Source organism: Babylonia areolata, chromosome 15, assembly GCF_041734735.1.
Source record: "Babylonia areolata isolate BAREFJ2019XMU chromosome 15, ASM4173473v1, whole genome shotgun sequence".
NCBI classification, from domain to species: domain Eukaryota; kingdom Metazoa; phylum Mollusca; class Gastropoda; order Neogastropoda; family Buccinidae; genus Babylonia; species Babylonia areolata.
Window position 1 is genome coordinate 35111248 of NC_134890.1, and position 6668 is coordinate 35117915.

Genomic DNA, 6668 nt, shown 5'->3' on the forward strand with positions numbered 1-6668 from the left:
TTAGATCAGTAAACCATTAGAAACAGTAAGGCTGCCTGAATGACCGGGAAGAATTCTCACACTTTTATTTATGAAATAAAAAAAAGACTCAAAGGTTTGAGTGCAGCTGTGGACTCAGAGCAATAGTTCTGATTACACATACCTTACCGTGACCAGAGCAATAGTTCTGATTACACATACCTTACCGTGACCAGAGCAATAGTTCTGATTACACATACCTTACCGTGACCAGAGCAATAGTTCTGATTACACATACCTTACCGTGACCAGAGCAATAGTTCTGATTACACATACCTTACTGTGACCTGAGCAATAGTTCTGATTACACATACCTTACCGTGACCAGAACAGTAGTTCTGATTACACATACTTTACCGTGACCAGAGCAATAGTTCTGATTACACATACCTTACCGTGACCAGAGCAATAGTTCTGATTACACATACCTTACCGTGACCAGAGCAATAGTTCTGATTACACATACCTTACTGTGACCAGAGCAATAGTTCTGATTACACATACCTTACTGTGACCAGAGCAATAGTTCTGATTACACATACCTTACCGTGACCAGAGCAATAGTTCTGATTACACATACCTTACTGTGACCAGAGCAATAGTTCTGATTACACATACCTTACTGTGACCAGAGCAATAGTTCTGATTACACATACCTTACTGTGACCTGAGCAATAGTTCTGATTACACATACATTACCGTGACCAGAGCAATAGTTCTGATTACACATACCTTACCATGACCAGAGCAATAGTTCTGATTACACATACCTTACTGTGACCTGAGCAATAGTTCTGATTACACATACCTTATTGTGACCAGAGCAATAGTTCTGATTACACATACCTTACTGTGACCACTGGTGCACACTCCAGCAGGGTCTGGATTCCTGTCCTGTCCAAACTAGTTACTGGTCCACGATGCAGAGAAATTAGAAGAAGCTGCAGCAAATAGCCTCCCTTGGTACTTACCTCCCTTGTGTTACCGGAAGCAGTGTCTTCTTTTCCGGCAGCCATCCGGGTTTTCCTGCGAATGTTTTTTTTTTTTACCAAACTGTATATTGAGATTGGTTCAGGACATTAATAGCTGTTTGAATTCCTGTACAGCAAAAAACAGGATTACTGCATCATTGAAAACTTTGCCTTTAGTAAATTCAGCGTGATGTCTGCCATTGAAACAGTATATAACTTAATTCAACTCTAGTCAAATATCACTGAAAGTGAACATATGTTAAAGAATTCAAGAAAGTACTTAACTAGATGGAGAATACTTAACTGGATGGAGAATTTTGTGGAGACATGCAGACTTTTTACCCTTGATGAAATGACATCAGTGATGGCATAAGTGTGAAAGGTCGCCACTACTTTTTGTACTCTTATAAATGGTGTCATTGATTTTGCTGAACCTATTGCAGTCCCAAGAGGAAGAAGTTTGAATACAGAGCAGTGACTGACATCCTGACCTGTAAGGTCTGTCTCAGCAAGGTGACAGCCCTTCACTGACACCCTGACCTGTAGGCTGTGTCTTATCTCAGTGAGGTGACAGCCCTTCACTGACATCCTGACCTGTAAGGTCTGTCTCAGCAGGGTGACAGCCCTTCACTGACATCCTGACCTGTAAGCTGTGTCTTATCTCAGTGAGGTGACAGCCCTTCACTGACATCCTGACCTGTAAGGTCTGTCTCAGCAGGGTGACAGCCCTTCACTGACATCCTGACCTGTAAGGTCTGTCTCAGCAAGGTGACAGCCCTTCACTGACACCCTGACCTGTAAGCTGTGTCTTATCTCAGTGAGGTGACAGCCCTTCACTGACATCCTGACCTGTAAGCTGTGTCTTATCTCAGTGAGGTGACAGCCCTTCACTGACACCCTGACCTGTAAGCTGTGTCTTATCTCATTGAGGTGACAGCCCTTCACTGACATCCTGACCTGTTAGCTCTGTCTTATCACAGTGAGGCAACAGCCCTTCACTGACATCCTGACCTGTAAGCTGTGTCTTATCTCAGTGAGGTGACAGCCCTTCACTGACATCCTGACCTGTAAGCTGTGTCTTATCTCAGTGAGGTGACAGTCCTTCACTGACACCCTGACCTGTAGGCTGTGTCTTATCTCATTGAGGTGACAGCCCTTCACTGACATCCTGACCTGTTAGCTCTGTCTTATCACAGTGAGGCAACAGCCCTTCACTGACATCCTGACCTGTAAGCTGTGTCTTATCTCAGTGAGGTGACAGCCCTTCACTGACATCCTGACCTGTAAGCTGTGTCTTATCTCAGTGAGGTGACAGCCCTTCACTGACATCCTGACCTGTAAGCTGTGTCTTATCTCAGTGAGGTGACAGCCCTTCACTGACATCCTGACCTGTAAGCTGTGTCTGATCTCAGCGAGGTGACAGCCCTTCACTGACATCCTGACCTGTAAGCTGTGTCTGATCTCAATGAGGTGACAGCCCTTCACTGACATCCTGACCTGTTAGCTCTGTCTTATCACAATGAGGCAACAGCCCTTCACTGACATCCTGACCTGTAAGCTCTGTCTTATCACAATGAGGCAACAGCCCTTCACTGACATCCTGACCTGTAAGCTGTGTCTTATCTCAGTGAGGTGACAGCCCTTCACTGACATCCTGACCTGTAAGCTGTGTCTTATCTCAGTGAGGTGACAGCCCTTCACTGACATCCTGACCTGTAAGCTGTGTCTTATCTCAGTGAGGTGACAGCCCTTAACTGACACCCTGACCCGTAAGCTGTGTCTTATTCTCAGTGAGGCAACAGCCCTTCACTGACATCCTGACCTGTAAGGTCTGTCTCAGCAAGGTGAAAGCCCTTCACTGACATCCTGACCTGTAAGGTCTGTCTCAGCAAGGTGACAGCCCTTCACTGACATCCTTACCTGTAAGGTCTGTCTCAGCAAGGTGACAGCCCTTCACTGACATCCTTACCTGTAAGGTCTGTCTCAGCAAGGTGACAGTCCTTCACTGACACCCTGACCTGTAAGCTGTGTCTTATCTCAGTGAGGTGACAGCCCTTCACTGACATCCTGACCTGTAAGCTGTGTCTTATCTCAGTGAGGTGACCGTCCTTCACTGACACCCTGACCTGTAAGCTGTGTCTTATCTCAGTGAGGTGACAGCCCTTCACTGACATCCTGACCTGTAAGCTGTGTCTTATCTCAGTGAGGTGATCGTCCTTCACTGACACCCTGACCTGTAAGCTGTGTCTTATCTCAGTGAGGTGACAGCCCTTCACTGACATCCTGACCTGTAAGCTGTGTCTGATCTCAGTGAGGCAACAGCCCTTCACTGACATCCTGACCTGTAAGCTGTGTCTTATCTCAGTCAGTGACAGCCCTTCACTGACACCCTGATCTGTAAGCTGTGTCTTATCACAGTGAGGTGACAGCCCTTCACTGACACCCTGACCTGTAAGCTGTGTCTTATCTCAGTGAGGTGACAGCCCTTCACTGGCATCCTGACCGGTAAGGTCTGTCTTATCTCAGTGAGGAAACAGCCCTTCACTGACATCCTCACCTGTAAGCTCTGTCTTATCTCAGCAAGGTGACAGCCCTTCACTGACATCCTGACCTGTAAGCTGTGTGTGATCTCAGTGAGGTGACAGTCCTTCACTGACATCCTGACCTGTAAGCTGTGTCTTATCTCATTGAGGTGACAGCCCTTCACTGACATCCTGACCTGTAAGCTGTCTGATCTCAGTGAGGTGACAGCCCTTCACTGGCATCCTGACCGGTAAGGTCTGTCTTATCTCAGTGAGGAAACAGCCCTTCACTGACATCCTCACCTGTAAGCTCTGTCTTATCTCAGCAAGGTGACAGCCCTTCACTGACATCCTGACCTGTAAGGTCTGTCTGATCTCAGTGAGGTGACAGCCCTTCACTGACCAGCAAACTCGTTAAGAACAGTCAAGCGGTTGAATACTTTGTTTGCGTTAATGTTTTCCCCATGTCTGTGTGTGTGTGCAGTTTGTTGTGTTCTGTCCAGTCACCTTTGTGTTTTGTTTACAGAATTAAAGTTGATATTTCAGAACAGGCTCTCCCCCTTTTTTGGTTTGTTTGGTTATAATTGGTAAGTTGGCTTACTGGTTATAATTGGTAAGTTGGCTTACTGGTTATAATTGGTAAGTTGGCTTACTGTAACAGATTAGTTGATTCACTTTAGCTGCATGAACCACATGAATGTGGAGGGTAGCTTGTAAGAGATCTTCCCTGAAAGAGGTGTATGTATTGTATCTTTGAAATCCTTGACAGCACCGTTTGCCTGTAACACACACACACACACACACACACACACACACACACACACAGAGTCACACACACACACACAGAGTCACACACACACAGACTGGCACACACACACACACACACACACACACACAGAGTCACACACACACAGACTGGCACACACACACACTCACACACGCACGCACACACATATTTGCAGACATGTAATGTCTATTTACAGTAGGTGTTGAAAAGCTGGCGCAAACCTATCACCACTTCACTGGGCAGCATTATTTATCCCTTGTCTGTTGTGATCAGTAGTCTGACGAGTTCTTCATTACCACAGTAGACAAAATCAACTGTAAACATCAAAAGTATCCACACCAATCAAAACAAGGGAAATTATGCCCATGTCTGTCACAGAGGAAATGAGAACAAAGACATTTTTTGCCATACCTGTTGCAGTTCTTTTAAAATCTTATTCATTTTTTGTTATTATTATTATTATTATAAAAATGTTTTATTTGATAAAATCCTAAACTTCAAACTAAAATAGATCAAGCAGACAGTTTTTGTTGGTGTACATTCTGTTGCACTTTTCAAATGTTAATTGACAATTTTTTGTGTCAGTGTTGTTGCTGTCAATATAAGTGTCTTTGTGTCAGTGGGAGTTTTTGTCACTTGTGTGTCAGTGGGAGTTTTTGTCACTTGTATTGTGTGTCAGTGGGAGTTTTTGTCACTTGTATTGTGTGTCAGTGGGACTTTTTGTCACTTGTATTGTGTGTCAGTGGGACTTTTGTCACTTGTATTGTGTGTCAGTGGGACTTTTTGTCACTTGTATTGTGTCAGTGGGACTTTTGTCACTTATATTGTGTCAGTGGGACTTTTGTCACTTGTATTGTGTGTCAGTGGGACTTTTTGTCACTTGTATTGTGTGTCAGTGGGACTTTTTGTCACTTGTATTGTGTCAGTGGGACTTTTTGTCACTTGTATTGTGTGTCAGTGGGACTTTTTGTCACTTGTATTGTGTGTCAGTGGGACTTTTGTCACTTGTGTGTCAGTGGGAGTTTTTGTCACTTGTATTGTGTGTCAGTGGGACTTTTTGTCACTTGTGTATTTTTGTGTAAATTAAACAGCATGCACACCATTGTGCACACACAGGAACAAACACATCGTCATATTTCATATATGGAAAAAAGGTATTTGTTTATTTATTTATGAATTAATGTAATGATGAATACATTTATTTGTTCATGCACCTTTTTTTCCCTCCTCAAGGCCTGACTAAGTGCATTGGGTTATGCTGCTGGTCAGGCATCTGATTAGATGTGGTGTAATGCATATGGATTTGTCCAAATGCAGTGATGCCTCCTTGAGTAATGGAATTAAACTGAACTTTGTCAGCTAAACGATGTCTCTCTCTCTCTCTCTCTCTCTCTCTCTCTCTCACACACACACACACACTCACAAACAAACAAAACACACACATGCACAAACACATACAGAGAAACAAGCAAACAAATACACACACGAACACACACACACACACACACACACACACACAGATTTTCAGATGACGGATGTTCTATGCACAGTGATGGTGTGAGTGACGTTTTCATCAGGCACAGTAGTTGATGATGTTCCTTGTTGCCTCCACTTCTTGGTGTCAGTCACGTGACCTCTCGTCCCCTCCTCCTCTGGCTTCATGGGAACAGGGATCGCTTTGAAATCATGGGGATTTTTTTCCATCAAAAAGTTTGAAATAAAATGATGTGTGAAAATATACAACCTGTTTTTGTTACCCATTTGTATTGGAATGTGAGAGGTGTGGTGAGTGGTCACTGTAACTAGGCTGGCACACACTCTGTGACAAAGCAAGCACGTTGCAGTTTTGAGAAGAACTGCTGCAGCAACGTTGTCGAGTCTGGCAAAAACAGGAAGGCAGCAGCAGCAATTCCCAAAGAGTCCGGGCATTTCCCTGCCATCACTGCAGACGTTTGTGCACATCCAAACTGGGGCTCTGTAGCCATCAGCCAGACCACACCAAACAAGACTGAGAAGCACATAGACATAGATGTCACCACTGGACCCAGCAGACTGCCAAGACATAGATGTCACCACTGGACACAGCAGACTGCCAAGACATAGATGTCACCACTGGACACAGCAGACTGCCAAGACATAGATGTCACCACTGGATGTCACCATTAGACACAGCAGACTGCCAAGACATAGATGTCACCACTGGACACAGCAGACTGCCAAGACATAGATGTCACCACTGGACACAGCAGACTGCCAAGACATAGATGTCACCACTGGACCCAGCAGACTGCCAAGACATAGATGTCACCACTGGACACAGCAGACTGCCAAGACATAGATGTCACCACTGGATGTCACCACTGGACCCAG

The 6668-nt window shown here is 44.7% G+C and overlaps 1 long non-coding RNA gene across 1 annotated transcript; it reads left to right on the forward strand.

Annotated features, from left to right (window-relative positions):
* The first annotated feature begins 2657 nt into the window (after window positions 1–2657).
* Window positions 2658–5720, forward strand: LOC143290605 (uncharacterized). Its single transcript, XR_013056421.1, has 2 exons — window positions 2658–3733; window positions 3842–5720. It is a non-coding gene; the product is annotated as an uncharacterized LOC143290605 (long non-coding RNA).
* The last annotated feature ends 948 nt before the right edge of the window (window positions 5721–6668 follow it).